At 38.6% G+C, this 27,598-nt stretch overlaps 1 protein-coding gene across 6 annotated transcripts in view; it reads left to right on the forward strand.

The window, feature by feature from the left end:
* The window catches only part of CRPPA (CDP-L-ribitol pyrophosphorylase A), a 326,915-nt gene that overhangs the window by 156,026 nt on the left and 143,291 nt on the right, over window positions 1-27,598 (forward strand). The gene's annotated exons all lie outside the window — the stretch shown is intronic.

Below are 27,598 nucleotides of genomic sequence, written 5' to 3' on the forward strand. Positions count from 1 at the left end.
CATCCTGTCTAGAATACAAGAATTGTTAAAAATGTAGATTCCTGGATTATCTAAAAATTTAGTGAACCATAGCCTGGAAGAAGTTCTGAAATCTGAGTTTTGTAACGAGCTCCTCCAGATGGCTTTGATGGCAGTCAATGCTAAATTCTACCAGTAGTATTTGTTACAACCCAAAGCTCAAAGATGACAACCATTTCAGCTGTCTCATATTATTGCAATCTACTCTTCTAAGTTGCTTCTGTCTATTGATAAAAGCATAAAAATTCCTGGGCATTTCCCCTCCATCCTTGGAAATTTTAGCACCTCGTTCTCTGCTTTCTATCTCAAGGCCACCTGTTAAAAATATATTCCTAAATTCCATGCTCTAAATGCACTGCTGCATCCTGCAGAGCATTTAACTGTAGATAACTTCCTACTGCCTAACCCACTGAAGCACCCTTTTGCCTAAAACAGTTTTTTACTGTTGGATAATCCCATTCACTCTTTATCCTGTCAGTGTAGAAACCAGTAAGACAGAACCCTGAAAGCATATTATTGGAGCTCTGGCTATCAACCAACCTTAGGTTTAGATAGCTGGGTTTTTATAGTATTAAGCACCCAGCTGTTGAATTCACTGTAACCAATTCCTTGGTTGGTCTTCTCATATTAGAGTCCACAAGGGGTCTTTTGGTTACACTTACTATAATAATTCACTTTTTGCCATTTCCTTTCCTATATATGCTTAGTGATGAAATGACATGGCATTTAGGGATACATACAATGGTACATACTGGCCCTGTGTGATTTATTCATCATCCTGGCCTCTTAGGTCCTCATCCTTCTCATTTCCAGTGACCTGTGTTTTTAGCGCACTTCATTTACTTAGCCTTTGGGCCCAGACAGATATTGCCATCATTTTTACTGAAAAATAAATCCTAAAGCTATTCTTTAACTTCTGACCACAGTAGTCTATCCTTTCATGTCTTGTACTAGATTATTCCTAGGGCACATATTTCAGTTTTATAGGGAACTCCAGGCCCCTTATCTTTATCCTCTCTTTCCAGTTACCTTTTGTTTTATACCCTCCTTTCCCTAGCTTAGATTCCACAATCCATAACCTCAGTGGATCATGGATCTTCTACTCCTTTCTTTAATTCCCATGTCCTTTGAATTTATCCACGTCACAGAACTCTTAGTGTAACTTTTTACTTCTCTAAATCTTTACTCAATCTTAATACTGCTGGAGAAAATTATACAACAAAGCAGATACTGATCTCCATTCTCAAGTGGGCACCAAATGCTTTTAAGCAACCATATCATGATTTCTTAGTCATCTCCCCATTCTCCTCAACAGATATTTTAAACTTTTTCTATTCTCCTCCACTGTCCAACTAAGGGGGTCTTAACCATGGCACTATTGAAATTTTGAGCCAGGTCCTTCTTTATTGTCAGGGCCTGTCCTGTGCATGGTATACTGTTTTACAGCATTCTTGGCCTCTACACACTAGATGCCAATTTTAGCCTAACCCCTAGTAATAGCAGCAAAAATACCTCCAGAGGATGGCCAAAATCATCCTTCAGTTGAGAACCACTGGTTCAACCATACTCTGTCTACTTCCACTCTTCGACATAGTCTTGTCTCCAATTTCAGAGTATAGTTTTATACTCCCATATGGGAACATCCTGTCTTCCTTGTACCAAACCTCTAAAGAGTCTTGCATCTGTAGCCATCCTCTCATAAGACTGTTTCCTCTTCTGAGTGCTGGTTCCCCTCCCATCCTCTTCCCCACTCCCATCAACATTCTAACATATTCAAGTTCCTTCCACTAATGAAAACAAACAAAAAATCCTGTCTTAACCCAAGGTTATCCTGTGGCCAATTTCTATAGAATAACTTACCTTCTCATTCCTTAATCCTCTGCAGCCTGACTTCTACCCAGCCTTCCACAGGAACTGCTCCCAGCAAGGTCCTCAGTGGCCTTTCTATGAGCAGTCCACAGACTGTGAGTCCTTACCTTGATTTATTGCAGCACTTGATTCTCTTATCTAATACTTTATTTTATAAGGAATTTCATCCCATGGATTTTGTTTTTGACTTCCTCAGTTTCTTTTGCAGGATTCTGTTCATAAATTTTAGGTTATTGTACATAGGTAAGTGGTTTTCTCTAAAAAAAACCTGCTGATGGCTTCATATCCAAGAGACAAAATTATTATTATTACTTACAATTAAATATTATGCTAGGGACAGAATTACTCTCTGTCCTGTGTTGATTATTCACTATCCTGTGCTTCAGGTCTGTAAATTCAATCATAAGTTCCTCAGATTATCAACCTTAAATGTTAGTAATATTTCACATTCACAAACTCTTGTTCCAGTCAGCCCTCCATTTGCTAAGGTTTTGGTATCTAAAAATGTGTATTATTACCTAGTTCCCTGAACCCAGTAAACTCTCTGACCCATTCTATATTTTACTCCCAAAACAAATTGAATTCCAAAACTTATTAACTCTAGCCCTCAATAGCCATCAAATATGTCCTTTTGTCTTTTTCACCATAGCTATTGTCTGGATTATCACAGCAGTCTGCCAACTGACGTCCAGCCTCCAGTCTTGCCCTTCTCACATCCATTGTTTATGTGGCTGTTAGAATGATGCTTATGAATTGTGTATCTCACCAGGTTATTCCCTACTCATATCTGTTTCTTGTTCTTGTTTCTCTTTTGCTTCTAAATTAATATGAAAATGCCTTGCCATGTCTTATAAGATCTCTCACAGTACTAATTCTACTAAGAAAAATAACAAAAACAGCAATACTAATAGCCAGCAGTTTGCAGCATCTCTTTTGCACTAGGTACCATAGCATATGCTTTTAACAGCCTTCTTAAATAGTTACTATTACCTTTATTTTCCATCTGAGAGAACCGATGCACAAGGGAGTGTCTAAATTGTCCTTATTAGCATTGCTGTGAAGAGGCAGAACAAGGACGTGGAAATGAACTTGAATTCATGTGATACCAAAGTCTGTTTTCATAACTAGTACCCTTGCCAAATAACTTTGCATTGTCCATACTGTGCATTCTATGGGCCAACTCTGCTTTCAGTTTCTCAAATTTGATATTAGTTTCTGATCCCCAGAGCCTTCACACATGATGCCATTTTTCCTAGATAGCTTTGCCTGCCCACCCTTTTCCTACAGTCTGATTTATATACCTTTGTGTTGTGTTCTATGGGATGCTACCCAACCCAACTGATGTCTTCCCAGAGGCTAGTGCAGTCTTGAAAGAAAGGGGACATTTACTGAATGTTGACTAAATAAATGAATGGATAAATAACCGTGATTTATTATTATTAAGCTGAATGTTGTATTTTGTGTTGTACTATGTTTTCTGCAGAACAAATTACCCACAAATGTAATGACTTTAAATAACAAACATTTATTACTTCACAGTTTTGGTAAGACAGAAATGTAGGCACAGCCTAGCCTAGTTCCTTTGGCTCAAGGTCTTTCATTTGATAGCAATCAAGCCGTCTGTAGGCTGTCTTATCCACTCCATGTGCATGTGATTCTGCTTCCAAGCTTACTCATTCTGCTTACCTGCTTAATCACTTACTCAGGTGATTGTTAGGCCTCAGTCCTTGCCATAGGCTTCACCACAGGGCTGCCTCACAATGTGACACTCAGGATTGAAGGCACCGTCTTTCTGTGCCCTATTCTTTGAAGTCACATTCCATCACTTCTGCCATATTCTCTTCAATAGACTTGTTTGAAACAAGTCAGTATATCCAGCCTACACTCATGAGGAGGGAATTATATGAGGTTGTAAATACTGCCAACTGACGTTGGGTATGGGGACCCTTTTAGAGTTTGCCTACCACAAAGGTGTACTTGTTACTCGGTACAAAAATAAAATGTCCACTAACATGGCTATCCTAGCTCCTTGGCAGGTGAGGCAGTACTGTTTATAAGTCTGAATCTTCTCTGAATGTTAGAAATTTGACATACTGTACCTAAAATTTCTACAGTGAAATCATTATCCAGCTGAACTATAATTCCTTAGTCAAATAGGTGGAGGCACAATCTATTTTATAGGGAATATAGTGCTTAGTACTTGAATCTACTGGAAATACTATATGACAAACACCAGAGTTGATCAGAAACATCTGAATAGTTTTGGAATCAAGGACAGACAAGAGGAACTGACTAGCCAAAACCAACAGCCTGAGGACATGCACTCAACAAGGAATGAGTGTTGTCTCCTTGAATTAAAGGCAGTTCTATCCAATATAAACCAGCCTAGCAAACTTTCAAATTCCAACAGAGAAAAGAGTTAGTGACCAATTTGTTTCCATTTTTAGGTTGATCGGTCCTTAGTATAACCCTAGGTAATCTGTTGTACAATCTGATAGGATTTACTAAATCCTAATTGAATTTTGGAAGAAATGAGCCTACAAAAGAGAGATATAATCATCTTAACCATATTAGTCACAGCTTCAGAAATGGTTTCTAAACTTTTATCAGGCTTCCTTCTGTATCTTTCCTTTTCTCCTGCCACTACTTTCCTCCCTTTTTCTGTTATTTTTGAGTACAGAAATTTTCAATCATATACTAAAAAGAAAAAAGAATCCTGTTATGAACTCTCATGTACCCAGGACCTAGCTTCCAACAATTACCAACTGTAACTCCAGGGGAAAATCCCAGGGCAAAATACCTTTGAAATTGAATAGTCAAAGGGAGAAATAAAGGGGGAGAAACTCATAGCTTACAAGAAGTCATCCACTTCTGCTCGCTCCTGTCTCTCACCACCTGGCTACAGAAAAACAGGCCCTGCCCAATCTCTCTGGTCCATATAAGCCCTGCTCTCCCTTGTAATTACATATTGATATGGAGATGGACTACTTCTTTCCACTCCTTGGAAAAAACCTATTGATATGGAGATTGTAAATCCCAGGAGAGGAAATCCCGGGGCAAAATACCTCTAAAAACAGAAATCAGTCAAAGGGAGAAATAAAGTTTAGAATCCGTTTATTGCTCACAAACTGCAGTCTGGGCCCTTCTCTCTATCCTGCTCCATCAGAAGCAAAACCAGACCTTCCCTCACCTCTCAGGTACAGATAAGCCCTTCTTTGCTCAGGTAATTACCTATTGATATGGAGATGAACTTCTCTCCACCCTGAGGAATGATGCAAATGCATTAAAGCCATACTTCTTTCCACCTCTGAATAACTGTTGATATGCAGATGTACCAAAACCAGGTGAGATATTCTGGGAATACTACAGTTTTACCCAGAGGCCACCCCTCCAGAAATCTCACCTTACAATTTTCTCCTTCCCCCTCTTCAGACCAAACTAATGACATACAATAGCAACAACAATAAAATCACAATAATCCTCAAACTAGAGGATTCAGCCATGCAGATTAAGTAAATGCACAATCTCTCACTAAGCACAAAATATGTTTCTATGCTTGTTTACTCATTTCTAACAACCATGTTAGATTGCTCAGAAAACTTTTACCAAACATTAGACAAAGTCAAGCCTCTCTTTAAGCATTTTTTTCTTGACAACAGCAACACAATCGGAATTCTCAAGCCCAAGAATTCAGCTAGGTTCAAAGTCCCATGCAGATTAAGTCCAAAACTCGTCTATTCCAGCCATCATGTGGCAGCTGCAGGCAGGGGGTGCATCCAGGACACAAGTACTGTAGAAGCATATAACCAATATTGTGGGGGCCAATTTGCTGTTATTCCAGGAATACACAGGAGGCCAGCTTCCAGGCTTTTTCCCCAAGGTGCCAGAAGAGCCAGCTATCACTGGTCCATGTGTCTAACTGTCCAGGGCCACATCCATTTTATTTCTAATTGCTGTACCCATCCTTGAAATACATATCCAATAAAGTGGGTGCCTTGATCACTCTCAATCACTGGCAACTGGCCATAGGTTGCAAAGAGATGCTCTAGGCCCCTTTTGGTGGTTTGCTGATCTGTACAATGTGCAGGGCACTCCTTCCAGGCCAGGTGTTCTTCAAAGGTCAATGGCAAGCCCCACTGATGGGCCCACATTGTCTTTCGCCCCACCTGCAACAAATGCTGATGTAGCTATTGGGCTACATCAGAGGCAGGCTTTCTTTCTAGCCAGCACACCTGGGCCAATGCGTCTGCTTCGTTATTCTCTGGGGATGCCAAAGGCAAATGGCCAGTCACATGATATACGGTAGGTGTCTGTGGCACACCACTCCATGGCCTTTGGGTCCACTCTCTTACCCACCCCACAATGGGATAGGTGGTTATTACCTTGGTGGGAGATTTACTGGTGATGGGTTCCATAGCCAGCAAGGCATGGTACACAGCAGACAGTTGCTTCTCTATCAAGGTGACTTGGACCTCTGCCCCTTCCATTGTTGTGACCAGGCTCTGGCCGGCAGCAGAAGCAGCAGCAGTGGCAGAAGCAGTGGCCTAAGGTTCAGATTACAGGCTGGGGTTGGCACAGCCAGCAGCGGTGGTGGTGCCTCCATGACGACACAAGTGTAGACACATGTCCCTCAGTGTGAGCGCCACTTCTCCCGATCATTTCTAGGGGTGGCCCTCCCAAAGGTCGCACCCATTATGACAGATTTTGGGTTCAGAGCAATTCTGCCAACTGTACCAGGTGTAAGTCCAGGTAGAAGAAATCCAGGGGCAAGATATCTCTAAAAACCAAAATAAGTCAAAGAAAGAAATAAAGTTTAGAATCTGTTTATTGCTTACAAACTGCAGTCTGGGCCCTTCTCTCTTTCCTGCTCCAGCAGAAGCCAAAACTGGCCCTCCCCCTCACCTCTCAGGTACAGATAAGCCCTCCTTTGCCCAGGTAATTACCCATTGATAAGGAGATGACCTTCTCTCCATTCCTGAGGAATGATACAAATGCACTAAAGCCATACTTCCTTCCACCTCTGAATGCCTATTGATATGCAGATGTACCAAAGCCAGGCGAGATATTCTGGAAATATTACAATTTTACCCACAGAGATGCACTAAGGCAAGGTGAGAGATTCTGGAAATATTGCAATTTTACCAAAAGCTCACCCCTCCAGAAATCTCATCTCACAATCGACATGTTTCCCATTTTCTGCAATGGCCCCTGTGTGAGAAAATTGGAGCATTGTAACCAGACTAATACATACAATAGCAACAGCAATAAAATCATGATAATCCTCAAGGCAGATGATTCAGCTAGGTTCAAAGCAATAGTTTTGCTTACAATTACAGTTTGTAGGCAATAGATGCAGATCAAGTTCATAGCTTGACCATTTAACTGGAGGTCACTACCTGAACAGATAGGGAGTTCAGAGCAATCATCATGCAGCAGCTGCAGCCAGGGAGTAGGTCCAGGCCACAGGGATGATAGAAGATAATAACCTTAAGGGCAATAAGATACATGTTTTAATGACACCAGTATAGGCAAATCTTGTCCATCAGGTAGGATGCATGCAAGAAAGTGGTCCTGTGGTAGGGCAGTGGCAGGAATGGGATCTCGTCCTGGTCTAGTATAATCTACTTTCATCCTGCTCCCTATGGGAGGTGCAGGTAGGTCAAGACATAGGGTTATGGGAGGTACATGCACTAGCCATAAAGGTAAAACAAAACTTACCCATAAGATGCTCTTACCTCCTGGATATTTTGGGTACACTATTGTGATCTTTGGGGGCCACTCTGCTGTTACTCCAGGAACACATGGGAGGCCAACTTTCAGGACTTCTCCTCAAGGTGCCAGAAGGGCCAGCCATTGCTGGTGCATGTGTCGAAATGTCCAAGGCCACATCCCTGGTCATATCCTGGATTCAGTAACTTCTCTTTGGTTTGCACATACAGTTGTGTAGGAGAGCAGCAAGGTACGCTAGCATATCCACAGGGCTCAAGGCTCCTTTTCGGGGCTTCTCATTCAAATGCTGTACCACTATCCATAATGAACTGACCAACCTGTAGACTATTGGTATCTGCCTTCAGGCCAGATTTCAACAAACCATTGTGCCTCTCTATCATTGTCTGCCCTGGTAGGGTTATATGGTACATGAAACTTGTACTTTATTCCTAATTGCTGCACACATTCTTGTAATGCATTTCCAGTAAAGTGGGTGCCTTGATTGTTCTCAGTCACCTGAGGCATGCCAATGGCTGCAAAGAGATGATCTAGACCCCTCTTGGTGGTTTGATGATCTGCATGATGTGCGGAAAAAGCAACCAGCAGTCCAATAGCTGTGTCCACACAATCATGGCATACCAATATCCTGGTATGGGCAGCCCAATATAGTCTATCTGCCACCCGTCAAGGGGTATCGGCCCCTTTACTTTTGTCCCATGTTGCTGCAGGACTCGATGTAAGTCCCTCTTAGAGCATATAAGGCCCTCCTTTCGGGCTTGGCTGACTTCTTCAAAGGTCAATGGCAAGCCCCTCTGATGGGCTACAGTCCACATTGTCTTTTGCCCTTTGTGCACTAAACAGTAATGTGGCTATTGGGCCACATCAGAGGCAGGCTTTCCTTCTAGCCAATGCACCTGGGCCAATGTGTCTGCTTCATTATTCCCTGGGGATGCCAAAGGCAAATGGCCAGTCACATTATATATGGTAACTGACTTACTCTGACCAGAGGCCTATAGGTCTTGCCACAACTCTTGCCTCCAAAGGGGCCAGTGACCAACCATCCAGGTGGCATGGTACCATGTTGGTAGCCACAGGGTCAAGCCTCAATAGATGGCCCAGCTGTCAGTACAGACAGTTATAGGGAAGAGCTCCTGGGTAATCATGAGCCATTCTGCCTGCAACTCAGCCCATTGACTGCTCTTCCCATCTTCATTCTCTATCCATATTGTCTAAGTTTTAGGATGGAAAGCTACAGCCCTCCACTTTGGGGGCTGGCCCTGAATGGAGCTGTCTGTGTACCAAGCATCTTCAGGTATAGGGGCCTTTTCCTTCCTGATAAGGACTCTTGGCTACCAATGGCTCAAAAGCAAGTTCTTCCTGCTTTCCACTGGTATAGGCCACTGGCCCCAATTAGCATGGAGTTCTCCACTTAAGGGACTAGTAAAGAGGGTGCTATGCTGCTGTCAATATACGCCCAATTTGGACAGTGTAGGCATCTTTGCCACACCACTCTGTGGCCTTTGGATCCAGTCTTATACCCACCCTGCAGTGGGATAGGTGATTATTACCTTGGTCAGATCTGTTCCAGTGATGGGCTCCATAGCCAGAAAGGCATGGTATACAGCAGCCTGTTGCTTCTCTATCAAGGTGTACCAAACCTCTGCTCCTTTCCTTAGTTGTGACCAGAATCCAATAGGTTGGTCAAGCTGCTGCCAAAGACCCCATCCATAACTATCTTCAGTTACATGGACATCTAACTCACAGGGCCTTGATGAGTCCATTACACACAAGGCCTATATGGCCTTGACTGCTTGCTTAGCAGCAGTAAAAGCAACTGCACATGTCTCGTCCGAGTCCCACTTGTTGTCCTTTCATATCACCTGGTACAAGGGCTTCAGAATTTGTGCCCAGTGCAGGATAAACACTCTGCAGTAGCCCAAAAGACCCAAAACTCTTGTAATACTGCCACAGTGGTAGGGGTAGAGAAAGCCTGGACCTTGACTATTACTGCTCCTGGATAATTTTAGACTTTCTAGACTGGACAACCTCCAAGAACTTTAGAGACAAACCAGGTCCCAGAACCTTGGTGCTGTTCACAGCCCATCCTTTCTCTTGTAGATGTTGCAGCAGTCCAGGACCTACTCCTTCTAAATCTGCAAGAGAATCAGACATGAGCATGATATTAATGTAGTGATATACCCTCACTGTTTGCGGTTTCTTCCACGTGGCCAAGTCCTGGACTATAAGTCCATGATAAATAGTGAGACTGGAGGTATCCCTGTGGGAGGACAGTGAATGTCCACTGCTGGCCTACCGACACGAAGGCAAACTGTTCCTGACTTTCCTGTACTACGTCCATGGAGAAAAAAGCATTAGGAAGGTCTACAACATAATGATATATCCCTAGTTCATGACTGAGTGTATACATAGGGCTGTTATAGAGGGGACAGCAGCATGCAAAGAGGGTGTGATTTTATTCAGTTCCCTGTAGTCCATGATCATATGCCAGGAGCTGTCCGGCTTTTTCACTGGCCACACTGGGGAATTAAAACAACTGTGAGTGGGCTTTATGATGCCCACCCTCTCCAACTCGTAGAGTTTCTCCAATTTCCTCATGTCTCTCAAGGCAATTTATACTGCTTAGTATTTGTCACTCACCGAGGTACAGGCAGAGCTACAGCTGGGTGCCTAGCATGTCTCCTCAGAACTGCCTTTATCACATGTACTCTCAGTCTGCACTCACCTGCAGTGGTCTGTAACCACAGGCCTTGCAGGATATCTACCCCCAAATATATTCAGGCATGGGAGAAAGTACCTAGTATTACTCCTTTGGGGTTAAATGCCCCATCTCCAGTGAGATTTTGGCTTTCTTCACTCTAAATGCCTTACACCCATAGCCATCTATCACAGCAGGGGTCCTGGGAAAACACTCAGGGTTGTCATGAATCAGAATACTCAGCTCCTGTGTCCACCAGTGCCAGGACACGTTGTACATTCACAGGGAACCAATGAATTGCTAATTCTACTTGTGGCCTCTGGTCTCCACAATGTCCCCCAAAGTGGGGACCTTGATCACCCCCTCAGTTGAATCACAATGCCCAATGGTTGTCCTGTGGGGCTGAGGGCCCAGGTGGAGCCTGAGTACTGTCCCCCAGGAAGTCTTGCAGGGACAGAGGCTGGACATGTCTCTTTTCCTCCAGCTTCCATGTCCTGGACCTCAGTGGCTGGAACTGCTGCTCTGGTTTTAATTGGTGCCACAGTTCTAGCAGATCCTATTGGGCTGCCCATCAAGTTTTTCTTTCACTACCCGAGCCTTTATCAAATTAACCCACATCTGGGTCTTCAAGACCTTCACAGGGCTCTTTGCACCTCTCCTTTCAGTCATAGCCCATATTTCCTTCCATGCTCTTATTGTTTCAACCTCCCCCAGATCTGCTAAAGTCCGAGTAGCCTCACTTATGGATTGCCATATCTGGGGAGCAAGAATAGCCATGAGGAACCCAATGAGAGATGGGGGAGCTATATGGAACACCTGATTTTTCATTCCTGCTGTGAACAACTCCTCACTGGTGTCCTGGGGGTACATATTATAGTTGATATTTTTCATGTCAGCTCCCCTAATACCTGCTGGAGCTCTGCATATGTTTTCCAGCTAGTGGGTAAATATGGTAAATCACCCTGATTAGGCCAAACTGCCTTGATGGCTGCTGTGTGCCAGTCTAGAAGTGCCCAATTACCTGATGTACGATGGGCACTTTGCAACTGTTGCTGGAGGGAAGGTTGAGTCATCAGGGAAGCCAGTCTATGTGAAGTCAGCACCCAACATGACAATGTTTTCCACCCCCATATCCCAAAGCAAAAGCCACGTAGGCAGAGGTTCTGGTGGCTTCTGCCAAAGCTGGGTGCCCATGTCCAGCAGTTCATCCTGGGTATAGGGAATGAGCATGGAGTGCTCCACAACCTGGGGAGGGGGCGGCTCCTTCCCCTGAGGAGCCCATGGTTGTTGCATTTTTATTTTCTTAATTACAACCTGGCAGGCCTTTAATATGGGAGAGACTGGTGCCTTGGCCTTGAAAATAGATCAGCCCTTGGTCCCACCCTGTCATCCTCTCCTAATATCTCCTCTACCATCTTGGGGACTGAAGACACTCCTCTTTCCTCCCCCTCCCTCATGGCCTCCTACAACACAGATCCTCCTGCTGCCTCCTCCCTCACTGCTAACATATCTTCCATGAGCGCAACCTTCTCAATAACTGTCTCTCTTTCCTAAGGGCATCCTATTTGTCATGGCCCAACTCCTTCAAGGGATGCTGCAGTATGTCTCTCTCCTGCTAACATCTCTCCCCTCAATAACCCTTTCTACTATCTCAAGAAAAAGACATCCCACAATCCTGGGTGCTATGTGGCCACTTAGGGCCTCTAAGCAGTCTTCTGTGTCATTTATGGCTAATTCCACAGCTTCTGGTGTCTTCACCCTTCCCCAGTTCTAGGGAAGACCCCAACCCTCTACAAGGAGCTTTACCCTGTTTACCAATTCCCCACTAGGGGCTCCCCAATTGGAAACTAATTCTGGGGAAGGCCCCAACCCTCTAGGAGGTTCTTTACCCTATTATTTGCCAATTTCCCATTAGGGGCTTCCCAATTAGAGGCCCCACAGATAGGGGGCTTCCAGGTGAAGCTGCATCCCCTACTACTGCAGCCACTGGGGCCTCCCCACCATCCACTGTGGGGGCTTCCAGGCATCTGCCTACCATTTCTAGGGGCAGCCTGCCCAAGGGTCTCACACATGCACACAGATTTTGGGTTCAGAGGTCCTGCTGACTACTGCCAGATATAACTTCAGGGGGAAAATCCCAGGGCAAAGTACCTTTGAAACCAAAATCAGTCAAAGGGAGAAATAAGTGGGAGACCCATTTATTTCTTACAAATAGTCACCCACTTCTGCTCTCCTGTGTCTCTCACCACACCCCCCACACCCCCAGCTGCGTTAAAAAGGGACTTGCTCTTGTAATCACCTGTTGATATGGAGAGAAACTACTTCTCTCCACCCCTTGGAAACACCTATTGGTATGGAGATGCACTAAGGCCAGGTGATTGATTCTACAAATATTGCAGTTTTATCCACACAAGTACATAAGTCTGGTCCTCTCTATTTTTGTGGTATAGCCAGTCATCAATACCTGGAACCATTGACATATAGGGGTTTCAAAATGATGATAGTAAGAAGAAGCAAGCAATATGGATACTCTTTCTGCTTTGGATAATATTAATGGTTTTTTTTTCTTCAAAAAGATAAAATCAAGATTATAAAATCTATTTCATGTGTTTGAACCCATTGCAGTTATACTTTTTAATGCCCATATGGTCCAGTTTTGGGTCATTAGAAACCTCTTCAACTTAGCTTGAATCCTTTTGACACTATGCTAGTCATCTTTGTTAGCTTTCTTGCTTTCTGTGTGACAAGCTGTTCTGGGTTCATCTTGTACATTTCCTGGGCAAACCTGGAGTTGACCAGTAGTTTAGCTGGCTGCTGCTAAACTGTTCATTATTTTCAGGTTTTATTTAGTTGAACAGAGGTGGGAAACATTGTTTCCCTTATTTGTTAAAAATAAAACACATTTTGAAATCTTACACTTCCAATTCAAATTGGAATCAGGGCTACCAAGTTTTGTTTTGTACATTCTAAAATTAATTTTATCTATTTATGTATCTTTTTTTCCATTATCTTTTATTTTTCATGATTCCAACATAATAACACATTTGCTTTATCTGATGCTACCCATACAGTGGTTTTGAGGTCTACCAGTTGATTTGGCTAGATTAAAAAAAAAAATGTTAATTCAAAAGTTTTTCCCTGAGCATCTTAAATATGCCTCTCCATTGTCTTCTATCATGAAGTATCTTGATCAGTGTGTTAAAATCTGATTTTCTTTGTCTTATAAATGACATGGTTTCTTTGTCTGGATGCCCGAGGAATTTTTTTTTTTCTTTAGAATCCAGTTGTTTCACTAGAATTTTATCAGTGCAGGCAATTTTGTCTTGCTATTCCTATGTACTCAATGAATTCTTTTTTGTAATTTTACATCTTTTTGTTTTGTGAAATTTTTATGGCATTACTATTTTTAGTATTGTTCTGCTCCATTACTTTAGTTTTCTTTCTCAGATTCCTGTTGCATGATGGTTATATATTCTTTGCCCAACTTTATAGCTGTTACTCCCTCTTGGATTTCTTTAATGTTTTGATTTAAAAATTTTCATACTTTCAACTTTAAATTATTTTAAAATTTTCTTGTTCTAATCACTTTGTTTCTAATTTATTCTACTCTGTCTTATATAGTTCTATCATTTTCTTGTTTTCTTTTAGTTTATTATTAAATGTCAGGTTCCAGTTTTCATCTTTCTTGTCAACGTGACTTTCTGATGTGTAGGTATTGCCTGTAGGGACAGCATTTTGCTCTTTACTCTTATTTCTTATATTGAATTAATATGAGATTTGTTTGATATCCTTTCTTGTTGCTTATGTTTAAGTAAGAGAGTTTCATCTGTTTTGGGGAGGAAGGGGTGGGTCAGAATAATTTTTTTACCTTAACAACATAAGGCTTACTTGCTTCTACTAGATGGAAGGATGTGGCCATGCTTTCTGCGGTTCCACCTCTGTACCTCTCTTCTTTACATGGATCTTCTCTTCTGTACCTTGGACATCTCTCTTTGTCATCTTTGACTACTTCTCAGGCTGAGAAACTGTGCTTCTCAGAAGGTGTTTCACTGTTAATTTGAGTATTCTTTGGGCCCAGAGCCTCAGATATTCCAGCAGAGTGAAAATCTTCATGTGTCTCCTTTGTTTTCAACTTTGAATTGGAGCCTACAGAGACCTCTCTTAGTTTCTGTGGCTATTTCCAGAATAGCCTGCTAAGCAGTCCAGACTACCTGAATGATGATTTGGGCTATTTTTACTCCTTTCTTTCCCCTGTGCTTCCTTCTGCATGGTTTCTTAAACTGTGTGGATCTTTATAGTTGCTGGCAATTTATCCCTACCCTTTAATGTTGGCATTGTTATAGATGTTACCTATATATTTTTGGTTTTGAAGTCCTTCTTGTAGTATCTGTTTTTGTGAGATATCTGCAGAGATTTGAAGACTGAAACAACTATCTTTGCAGAATTTTCTCCCCCTTTATTCTCTGTGTGTTCTGCTTGGTATTTCTAATTTTTAAGCACTTAAATTTCTCTCCTACTTAGGATATCTAATTTATCTACAAATACAGGTAATAACTTTGGAATTAAAAAAAATTAGGCTTGGCTTGAAGTTTAGGATTTCTTTCATATAATAAAACCAAGAAGTGTACAGATGTTAAAAGAAATACCACTGTTTCTCAAGCATGTCTTAATTGTAATGTAGTGTTTGTAAACTAAACTTTGTCCTGTTACGTTACTCACAGAATCTTGGTTGATCTTGGAAGCAGTTGCCATTCATTTCTGCTAAATTTGTCCTTGCCTCTAATTTTACCTAAAAGCTGTTAAACCACACAGGGACTTATCAGAATGTTTTCTTTTAAATGGCCATACCACTAACCATTAATGGAGTGCCTTGTATGTGTCAGAGACAGCACTATATATAGTAATCCTTTAAAATAACCTTATGATTTTTATTTTACAAATGCAAATAGGGAAATCTTGCGGTTTAATGATTTGCCGAAATCATATAACTAATGAACATAGGTACTAGTTGATTCATTATGACTTCTGTTACTTAATATTCACCTAGGAAAAGGTGAAATAAAAGTCATATTTTTAACTGTGATGGAGGGTTTATACCCAAGGTCAGAAAGAAGTCCCCTCGAGAGATGAATTACCTAGTTTCATAAACCTTTTTCCTTCCCTTACAAGGAGAAATTTATCTTGTGGCATTTTTCAGCTCATAACTTACAATCACAAAATGCCCCATTTCCTAACATTTTTACCTCTCAGACCTTTTGTCTCACTTTGAAAAGCACATAATGAGAAGGATGAAGTCACCGCTATTGAAATCCAGGCACCTGTTGGGCAGATCAGTGTGGGTGTGGAGCTACTCAGCACACAATGGGAGGATTGTCATATTGGCGTGAAAAGAAAAAATGTTTCCCGTTGAAACTTAAAAGGCAGGGATTTGATATACTTATTTTAATTATCTGTGCTAGATATTGAGACATACCTCAGGGTTGAGCTGAATACCTCAACTCTAATGTAATGACACACTGTAAATAAATGGAGGTTGGAAAAAAGGAATATAAAGAACACCCCTTCCACCTTGCACACATGTGTACATTTCATTCTTACTTAAATGCTAACGTTTTATTATCAGGCTTGTTATATTTCTTCTTTGATTTCTTAAGGCATTTGAAGTATTTCACAGAATCTACCTAGTTTGGATATAGAGTTTTCTAGAGATGTGTCAGGTTGGAGAGGAGGCTACTCGCACTTTCTTTCAACACATGTTGAAAAACAGTGCATGCTCTCTACTGTACTGAGAGCAGTAAGGAATTTATAAGTAAGAAGATGTGATCAGTCTTTCATTAGTTCCTTAATTCACTAATTTATTACCAAATAATAAATGCCTATCCAGATTTAGTCACTGGATACAGGTACTGGAACTAAGCAAGCATGGAACATACTGTCCAGTTGGGGATAAAACAGTAAATGAATATGAAAAGATGTTTATTTACAAGTGGTGATAACTATTGTAAGGTAAAAGTAAACTGTGCTTATGTGACAAAGCCTTGGAAAACGATTTAGAGAGGGAGTGGAGGGCCTGAGCTAGAATCACTTGGCAGAAGTGACATGTAGTTCAGCCTAAAAGGATAATCAGGAGTTAGGTATATGAAGAGAAATCCAGAAAGAACAGTGTGTGAAAGACACACAAAGAGCTTTGTTCAGAGGGGCTGAAACGAGATTCCGTGGTTGGAATGGAGGTGGTATGGTAAGAGGTGAGGACAGAGATGGGGCCAGGCATAGATGCAGCCTTGTAGGCTACAAGCTTATTACAAATACCACCAGCACAATTACTATAACTTTTATTTTGTCCTAGGAGCAAAATGAAGTGATAGAAGACTAGCTGGAAATAACATCCAGTTTACATTTGTCAAAAGATAGTGTCAGCTGCTGCTTCTTAAAAGTAAAATACTGTAGAAGACATATAGTGTTTAATGTTTTTATACATCACGCCCCTCCTAAAAACACATGTTTTTAAGTCAATTTTCTTTACTGTAACAAAAGAAATGGAGTATCTACAGAATGCTGATTACTATATATTCTGAACAAATGGCCACTATAGGGGCTTTTTGTATTTTTTTCATATTCACGCCTTCCTGTTTCCTGGAGTACATAATTTAATTATTGTTTTGTGTAACCACAAATGACAAGCAGGATATAATTGAAACTCACTTGTTTTTCTGGATGTAAGGCATGCTTTGGTTTTGCTGAGGCTGTCTATGGTACCTAGTTTAGTTTTCCTAATGCCCTCAGGTTGTGCCCAGTGTGTGGACTGGTGTCTTTTCTTATAGATCTAACTAAATTCACTGCATGACATATTAGTCAAACAAAACATCAAAAATAACAAATGAAGTAAGAAGAAAAGCAGAAATAAGAGGAAAAGAACAAATCAAGTCATTGCAACATTATAAGACCCATTCAAAATAGGGTTATTTATGCATTATGCAAAAAAAACCCAATATTTTTTATGGATGCAGGATTTTTTCATTTTTTGAAGCTGAACAGTGTATGGTATAATATCAGTGAAATAACACTGGAAACACTACTACTGAGCCTTTGACTATGAACAATGCCAACACAATTAATTCAGTTGGAATATGTGGTTTTGGTGTATGTACAAGACTACAGAAACTAGCTAAAGACCAGCCAATTAAATCCATTTAGTTTATTTGTGATGTTAGCCAGATTTCCTGATCAGTTTTCCAGAGGTAGAAAGGAAGTCCAAAATTACTGGACCACCTAGTTGCTTGGGATGGTATTAATTATGTTCATGCTGTATTTAATAAAATTAATGGTTTATAATTATAATTGGTTGTCATAGTTTTAGAATATGATTATTAATGAGAGAGTCCAATAACCATCCCTACAAGTCATTTTTCTCCTTTTTCTTCCTATACTGAAATATCCTCACTTTTTATCTGTGTATACTTTTGAGCCACAGGGTCATATTGAAATATTACTCCTCCTAAGGGAACCAGATGTATTCTTTCTGCATCCTTGTCCTTTTAGGAGTAAGGTCACTGCTCATAAGTTCTAGACACTGTTATACTGAGTTCCTAATACACAAACCAAAATAGTAGCCAACCTCTAGCTTTGGGCATATATTTTTAAAAATCTGGTCTTCTAATATAGGAAATTAATTGATTTTATACACATGGTAAATATTTCAGAAGGAAAATTATTTTAAAAAGTTGAAAAATTACTCCTTGTTCTGCAGATTATAGTTTCCAATCTTTTGTTATCCTATTTAAATTGAGAACATAATTTTAGAGCTTACTCACTATGATTTCACTATATTTTTAAAATTTTGTTCCAGAAATAGATTATATAGTGTTTAAAAAATATCATTTTATACTTTTTAATTAATATGCTTACCCTAATAATTGAATTTGGAGATGCATTTCATTTCACTGTTTGCATTTAGTATAACTATTTTGCAACTCCGTAGAGTAGATATTCCATTGTTCTGCTGGCTTCAGCTAAACAATGGTTCCAGGATTGTTGTTGTGCTAGGGAAACTGAACCAAATATTCCCTTTTGAGATTATGGTCAGAAAAATTATCCATGGTGTCTTGTTATTTGAAAACTTGTTTCCAAAACTTGTAAGTACTTTTTTGTTTAGGTTGGAAATCTTCTCTGTTTCCCTTTTTCTCCCTTGCATTGACAATATATATATACCTTCAATGACTGTTTGCTGCAGATGGGCCAAAAGTCTATACAGCTTGACCAGTTGTTCCAGATCTTCCATAATCTATACTGAACCTCTTCCTTACAACTTTCTCTCTCTTATGGTCTGACACACTGTCATACTCATACCTTGAAATTATGTAGTTTTCTTTCTCTTTCCCTCAGCATTCTGCTTGATTGCTTGCCATCCCTACTTGGCAGTTTTATGTTTTATTTAAGGCTCAATTTAATATTACTCTTTCCATGAAGTCTCTATTTTTCTGATTCTTGGACTGCTACACTACTCACCAACTGTAGTGTCATTCTGCATATCCTGCTGATAATTTTTTATTCTAATGTCCATCTCTTTCACTATCTTTTATCACTGATCCCTTGACGAGTTCTTATATATATGGTGGGAGCCAGATAAATAGTTGTGTTCAGCAGTGATAGGATGGTGACCAAACAAGCTTCTGGAATACCTCTCCATCTGGACATCAGTCAAATATGTTTCTGGAGACAAAGAGGTAGCCGCTGGGTGTCCATCAGTCATATGAACAGTTGAGAAGGGTTTAGAGTGCAAAGTACACCCAAGAAGTTCTGATTACCTAGCCAGAAGAAAACTATTTTCACAAAAGGAGAGAAGAGAAAAGCAAATAGCAAATGTTGCAGAGATTAGATGAACTAGATTAGCACAGTGATGAATTTGTGGCTAGCAGCCTTTTTCAGGAAGGGAAAAGAGAGAGAGAGATGGTCAGTGATAGAGGAATGAGCTCTGCAGAAGGAGATCTGTGGTAGGGTGAGGAAATAGGCCGCATTATAATGTTTAATCTCTGGAATCTAAGAAGATTCTATATCAAGATTTGAATTTACTTTTCTATATTATCCAGAAATGTACAGCTTAAAAAATATCCTGAGGTACTCACATGATCACACACTTCTGCAGTAAGTCACATGATCATGATTTTGTTACTTTTGCTTAAAATGTAATTTATCTTCATATTTGAAAACATCTTGAACCTGTAGGCTCAAAAATATATATTCAAAAGGTTATAATATACAGCTCATAATGGAAAGTTCCATGAAATGGAAATTTTATATGTGAATATAGCAATTATATTTAATAGAGAAGAAAACACATTAATGAAAAATAGTTCACTTACTATTATGGTTCAAACAGTTATAAAGGCAGTCTTTGGACTGTATAGGTTTTGGACTGGTATTAAGCATTCCTTAAACATTAATTTTGTGTATACTTCCTTGTGATTACATGTGAAAGAACTCTTCACTAAGCTACTCAAACATATTTAAAACTGATCTGAGTTTTCCTCTTGTTTTATCCCTTTCTAATTTAAAATTAGAAATAGTTTGAAAACTAGGTGGTAGACAGAATTTATTGAGCTGAGAATCCATTTGTAATATATGCCTCATCTAGCCATTTTGAATGCACTTGTCACATTGGTGGCATTATGTCACTTAAAAATAAAAATTTTTCTGATAAAATGCAATTTTAGTATTTTCCTTCTAAAAAGAATGAGTATACTAAAGACTAAAAGTTGCTAGAATAGTTCTGACTTTGGTGTCATTTACTGATTTGGGAATAATTACCAAAAACTAGGACTATCCATGTAACACAGTATTTTGCAATAGCTATGCTAGTGACATTTTTGTACAGATAATTCTTTATTTTGGAGGCTGATGTATGTGTGTATATTATAGAATAATAGCATCTCTGTCCTGTACCTATTAGTGCTGGTAGTATTTCCCCATTCCATTTGTGATGATGGGATTGGAAAGGATTTGAGGGGGAAAAAACAGAGATGATACAAAGCAATACCTTTGGTAGAGTCAAGCAAGGTCAAAGTCACCTTCTGGTTGCTAGATGGAGGCATATGTTTCATTAAGTATATCTACTGAAAATGAGAGAGCTTTTAGATTAATGTGGGTTCAAATGATCTAATCTCTTGCTGTTTTAAAGTATGATCCATAGACCTGTTGTAGTTACTGGAAAGTTGGTAGGAATGCAGATCTTTAGATGTCAACCCACCTCCAATGGAATAAAAATCTCTATTTTTGACAAGATTCCTGGGGATTCTTAGGCATATTGAAATTGAAGAAACACAGGTATAAACTTGATTTCATCTTCCCAGTATGATATAAGCTCCATGAGGGCAGACACTGTCCAGTTTGTTGCTATGGTCTTGATGTACAATCTAGTGTTTGGCTCAGAGCCCTCAATAAATATTTGAATGAATGAAGTTCTAATCTACCAAGGGGTAGGGTACTGTACTCTTTGTGACTTTGTTTTTCATTAAGATATCTTTATTTATGGCAGCCTTCTAATTCTCAATGTTAAGAAATATAAAGAGATCATATTACTGCACAGACCTTTTTAACATACCATTCTTTGTCATTCACAAAACAACAAAATGGATAATGTTTTATTATTAGATAAAATGTCTTCCAAACATGATTTTTATGAGCTAATAATGGCAGTTATTTCTCATTTATTACAAAATTCCCCATTAGCTCTATAGAGTATAACATTCTGTAATAAAACTCAATAGAAAGGTAAGTTTGAGCAGATGTGCTTTGGCTGATAGCCTTTTTTTGTTTTTTGACACTATCTAGTTTTGGATGTATAATCTGTATTGTAAAATGAGAACCGTGAATTCTTTGTGATAGTGCTCAGATTTGTTGGGATTAGGTTCTGTATTTTCCATTCACTGTCCATGTAGCTTTGCATCAGAACAATAATTGGCTGTCAAAGGGAATTTTTAACAGTGCAAAAGAGAGATGCATAAAAGAGGAGTTTTGTTGAAGGAGTAGGACCACAATAATGACTTGTGCTGCCATCGCCAAGTGCTTGGCATATGTTGAATGCAGTGGTTCAGAAGCACTTGAATGTCTTCCAGGATCAAATCTGAGAACCCAAATGGCAGGACCTTTCTTAGATACTTTCTTCCATGTCCAGTGTCTGGAAACATGATAGGAGTTAGCAGCAATTTAGTTTTTTTTAGTACTCAGATGAATTCCTCCAGATGAGGGATTTCTCCTGAATTAACTTGAGGACCTGTAGTATCACTTTTCTCTGAGCAAAGGTCTTATGACTCCCATGATGAGGTCATGGTCACCTGAAGTAAATGCGCACCCAGTGTACTGTAATGGTTAAGTATGTGAACTCGGGGGTCCAACGGACGTTAGTCTGAATACTACCCCTTACTAGCTGTATGATCGCAGACAGATTAATTAAACTTACATCAGCTTCCTTATCCATAACATGAGGCTAATGATAATATATGCACAGGTAAGCCTTGTGATTTCAGTAAGGTAAGTGAAATATTTAGTACAGATTCTGACAAATGGCAAAGCCTCAGTATATGCAAGGTATAAATGCAAAGAGGTAATGGAGATAGGGTGATGTGTTAAAGTGTCATTTAAAAGTAGAAGGAAAATTGGGAATAGAATAATAATAGCAAACATTTAATATAGTGCTATGTGCAAGGATGGCCATTAGTGCTTTATATACATTCAAGCAAAAAAAATGAGTGACATGACAGTACGCACTATAGACTTTCTAGAGTAGTGATTATTGGGGGAAGTCCATAGAGTCAGGAACAGAGGCAGTGTCCATAGCATTATATAGCATTGCAAATGGGTCTTCAAGACTGAATATTATACTCCAGTCTTTGTGCAGTGTGGCTTTTTAGCTGAATAATTTAAGAAGCATCAGGCCTGTTCCTGGTGTGGTAAGGCGCTGGGATCAAACACCAAGGCAGCATGGCAGAGCCTTGGTTCTAGAGTTGTTCTGCTCACCCAGCATTTAGGATTGGGGGACTATCAAGACTCTTTGGTGTGTCCAGCAGGCTGCAGTTTGAGTCTTTTGTGGCAGCTTATGAAATAGAGGGCCACTGTTAGGATTTACCAGCTCAGTGTTTATGTTTGGGAGTCCATAGCTTATATAACATGACAAAATGGTAACCTTTTTGTTTTTACCTTTGAATCTTTACAACCTATAAGGAAGAAGTCCTGGAAAAGTGAATCCTTAATTCTCATACATTAACTAATCTTATCAATTCTGAAGTGTTTCTTTACTGATGAGTAAACTGAGCAACAGGGCTTAACTAATGTACCTGAATTCACACAAGTTTGTTACAGAGCTAGATTCAGAACAGGGAGCTTGGCTCCAGAGGCCATGCTCTTAACTATAAAAAAGAGCTTTAAAGCTGATTCTGAAAAGTAAAAATATAAAATAATATAGTTAATCCTCAATGTTATGTGGACAAAACCTCCACAACAGTCTAAAAATAACCATAAAGTACATATTGGCAACTCAAAATTTGAAAGTAGTGAATATTTCTTAAGGGAGTATCTTAGGTGAAGATTGCCAAAAATGAAGATGAAGAGGTGTTCTCTGATTGAAGGTCCAAACACCAATAGGCCAGACGCAACTTGGTTGATAAAGACAGGGACTAAGGAGCTGACAGCCGAGTCTCAGCCTGCAGTTGGCAGCAATCATAGCTACAAAAGATTCCCTTCAAAAATCTGGATTTTCAGTATAGGCTTTTTTCTCCAGCTTTATTGAGGTATAATTAACAGATAAAAATTGTATGACTTGAGGTGTGCAATGATGTTTTGATAAACATACACACTTTGAAATGATTACAGCATTAAGCTAATTAACATATCCATCACTTCAAGTTACCATTTTCTTCTTTATGGTGAGAAGACTTAAGATCTACTCTCTTAGTAAATTTTAAGTATACAGTACAATATTGTTAATTATAGTCACTAGGCTATACATTAGATCACCAGAACTTGTGTAACTAAACTTTGTACACTTGAACCATCTCTTCTCTGAGACCCCAGCACCTGGCTACAACAAAATTTTTAATTGTTAGTGCTGTCTTCAGTGTGGAAAGATAATGCATCTCCCCTTATTTCCTTGTTTGTATCCACGTTTGTGCCATTGTTTGAATGGGAAGGAGGTGAGAAATTGATGGATTCGGATTCAGAGATGATCCAGCTGATATTTTCTGTAAAAAAGGGTTTGGCTTTTCAGAAACACATTTTTGAACCTCTGACTCATGGGACTTGAACTAAGCCTTTCAGCTTTAGTTAAGCCTTAACTCTTCTTGAAATGGAAAACATTTTTTGACAAGCCATCTCCCTTCCTAATATCCATGCTCTAAAAAGTATTTTTTATATGCACATGTTTACATTTAGAAGATAGTCTTTTCTAAATTCTTTTTTGTCATGATATAAGAAAAGTATTTTATTTTTTTGTACACTTCTTTAGTTTTACTGAACACATTGGAAGGTTTTAAATTTTGTTTAAATGTTCTTTGAACCAAAATATTTACAGAACAAGGAGTCCTTCTAGCCAGCAGATTATTCCATGTGTTGTGTTTGAGTGTGTAAACATTAGAAATGACAGCATCAGATGATGCCATTGAGCTTTTTCATAAACAACCTAATAGCATTGTCTAATGCGGTCTTTGTTTATTAAAGGTGTCAAAGACTCCTGTGCTATATTTAGGTAAAATCTAAGTTTCTTTACTCAAGCATGAAAAATGTTGTTTGTTTTTTTTGTTGGGAGGAAAGCAGTGTGACCAAATAAAAGAACTACACTTAACTGGAAACAATTATTAAAAGAGTCTCAATTTCAAGAGGAAAAAGACTGTAGTTTGGTTTTGTGGATTTTTTTAAAGGGAGTAAAAACGCTAATATTCAATACCTTTTGTAAAATCATTGTGTATGCATTTCTGTCTTGTATGTGGGTATTGATGAATATCTATGTTTTGATTGTAGCTTTTAATTTATCAAAAAATAGTAAAGCAGATATATTTTAATAACAATTACAATGCCAAGTACACTGTGGCTGGGTCCTGGGCTTTCCTTGTTTCTATATCCTATAGTCTAAGAGCTAATATTTATTGATTTTTAACAATTAAGCTTAAGAAATACACATATGAGTTGAAGCCATCACAGGCAGGAATGAGCCCAGAGTTTGTGACAATAGAGGAAAATGGGCTTAGAGTTTAAGAATATTTGTGTTGAGTGGAATTGGATGATTAGGATGAATAGAATATAAGTTGATTATGAAGGACTTCAATAACAAATGCACAATTTCAGATTTAATAGAAATTATACACACTCAGATGTAATATATATGTATATAAAAGTGCATGCTCTTGATTGAAAAAATGAAATGAAACTCTGTAAATACTAAAATACTCTTATGTTTAGTGAGTATCTTTTTTTTTTTAAGAATGTACGATTCTGAAGTGCCATGGACTCTTCTTTCCTTTTTCTCCCCCAATTCTTATATTGAAATCCTAACCCCAGTGTGATAGTATTAGGAGGTGAGACCTTTGGGTAGTGACTAGATCGTGAGGATGGAGCTGTCATGAATTAGATTAGTTCACTTATAAAAGAGACCTCAGAGAATCTCCTCACCTCTTCCAACATGTGAGGACACAGAAAAAAGACTGTTGTCTTTGAACTAGGCAGTGCATTCTTACCAGATACTGAATATACTGGTGCTTTGATGATGGACTTCCAGCCTCTGGAACTGTGAGGAAAGAATGTTTAAGCCACTCAGTCTATGGTACTTTGTTATAGTAGCCCAAATGGACTAAGACAACAAGTGAAACAGTTGTTTGAAATATTTAAAATAATGGTACAGCAAGGTAAATACAACAGATTGAAGATGATTTACAAAATATCCCTACCTCTAATGCTTAAAAACATGCACACACAAATAGTAAATCAAGCAAACAAAATTACTAACAAGTAACAAAGGTGAGAGACCCACTTCATGCATAGATTTCAAAGGGAAGAGTCAGGATAATGAATCAAGTCTTCTAAACCCACCCATGGGTCTCTTACATGTTGAATATATATAACAAAAAGTGATTCATTAAATCCAGATAATTATTATATTTTAACTTAGAGAGAAGTTGATTGAGGGGCTGTGATGAGAGGAAGTCCAGGGAAGAAAAGTTCTCTTGATTCTCTGTGGTATCTCAGCAGAGGCAGGACAAACTATTAGTGCCTGTTATTTAACTCTCCAACTTATAAAAAAAAGAAATAATAATAAATAAGTAGCAAACTATACAATTCATGCTAAAAAATAATCACAGCATACACAAATCATATTTTAAAAACCTGGAAAAAATCACTCCCCCTAAGATATTATACCTTTTTACTCTGTAAATGAACTCAGTAAAAAACTGAACTCAAAATTAAAAACTCAAAATACAGCATTGCAAAGATTAATGGAGTGGCTGAATAAGGAAACAAAATGGAGGCTAAAACAACACTATCATTGAACTAATTAGTACAGTAGAAATAGAATGCATCAAAAGCTATTATCTTGATTTGCAATTAACTTGAGATAATCGCAGTATATTCCAAGTAAATATTAAATAGCAGAAAGAAAATAGATGTGGATGATGAACAAGGCATCCAACACGTGAATAATGCTTATATGTTGAGTAAATAAAAGAAATTCTTCTGGAAGCTGAAAGAAAATATTCTTAAGATGACAAAGTGATTCTAGAAGACCTGAAGGGTGTATTTTCAAAAAAATTGGGGAATAATGATTAACAATTAAACATGTTCTGATTCTGACTATGATTTCGAACTTCCTCATAAAGAATTCTTCAGGAACACATCTAGATGCAAAATTAAAAATTTACAGAAAGTAGGATATTCTGTAGGATTTCCGTGCGATTTACTATCCAAATACAGTGAAGCAGTGTCTGTAAACTTGGAGAGAATGGAAGTGGAGTCCAGGAATATTACTGCTAGCCAAACTGTCATTTAGTTATAGAGAAACATAGAAAATAAAGTGAAAATATAACATTTATGAGTACTTCTTTTGGTAACACTATTTGATATTGGAACTATCCAATAAAATGAAAAATGGGGTATAAGAAGCATCAGGATAGTTTGCAATGTTTGAAGACAGTGAAATAGTAACTACAAATATGAGGAAAAGAAAACGTTTACAAAAATTTTATTCCCAGTTAATCCTTCCTTGAGTATGAAAGAAAAATCTCAAGGAACATAAAAATGTTGAAACTTTTGTTAAACAAACAATGAAAAAAAGAAAAACTACTTGTAGGTGAATTACATCAAATAAACAAGTGAATTAAAATAAAAAATTTAGAAATAGAGGGATTTTGTTTAAAAGCTTAATTTCCTTGAGTGTACATATATTATGTCTAAATCATGTGAATTATGACTATAGAGTGGGATATGAATCTAATAAACCTTGTTAGGGTAAAAGAATTAACATGATTGACCAGAAGTAGGTTGTGGATAGAAGTTAGTTTTTTCTTTCTCTCTCATAAAATTAATGACTAAATTGAAATGTGTTGCCATTAAAAGTCCAGTGTCTTATTCCTGTACATGATATCTTGACATTTAGGCTAAGTCTCTGAAAGTGAAGACTTACCTGAAATTAAGCAGTGTCCTCAGTTTTACTATATTTGGTTTTCTTTTGCTAATGTTAGGTTATTTAATTTAAAGTGACATGCATATCATGACCCCATTTTAATAAAGTGTTTTAATATTTTTGTTTCTTCATCCTTTTTTCCTACCAGCTTACTATAATATATCAATAGAGAATTCTTGGAAAAATACTTATCCAATGATCAGGGTAATTATTTCTAGGTATTTTAGGATGATCTTTTTCTTTTACCTTTTAAGAAAAGTTTTCCACAGTATTGATTTTAAGAACATATGCTATTTTTGTTGAAACAAGATCTTTTTTCTTAAAAAAAACAACTGGTAAGTTTAAAAAAATCTATTTATTAGGCATTTGTTCATGGTAAAAACATCAAAATTTCTGTCCTCAAGCAGTCCTTGCCCCATCCTTAGGAGTTTTACCAATTTTAATACTTAAAAAGCTAAATCATTTGTGGAACATAAAAACAAAATAAAACAAAATGAACAAAAGAGCAGTAGACTCATAGACACTGAGAAGGGACTGGTGGTTACCCTGGGGGAGGGATTAGGTGAGTAGTTGGATGGGTGGGGAGAGTGAGGGCAATAAAGGGGCATAAAAATTCTTAATCATAA

Source organism: Manis javanica, chromosome 6, assembly GCF_040802235.1.
Source record: "Manis javanica isolate MJ-LG chromosome 6, MJ_LKY, whole genome shotgun sequence".
Taxonomy (NCBI): Eukaryota; Metazoa; Chordata; class Mammalia; order Pholidota; family Manidae; genus Manis; species Manis javanica.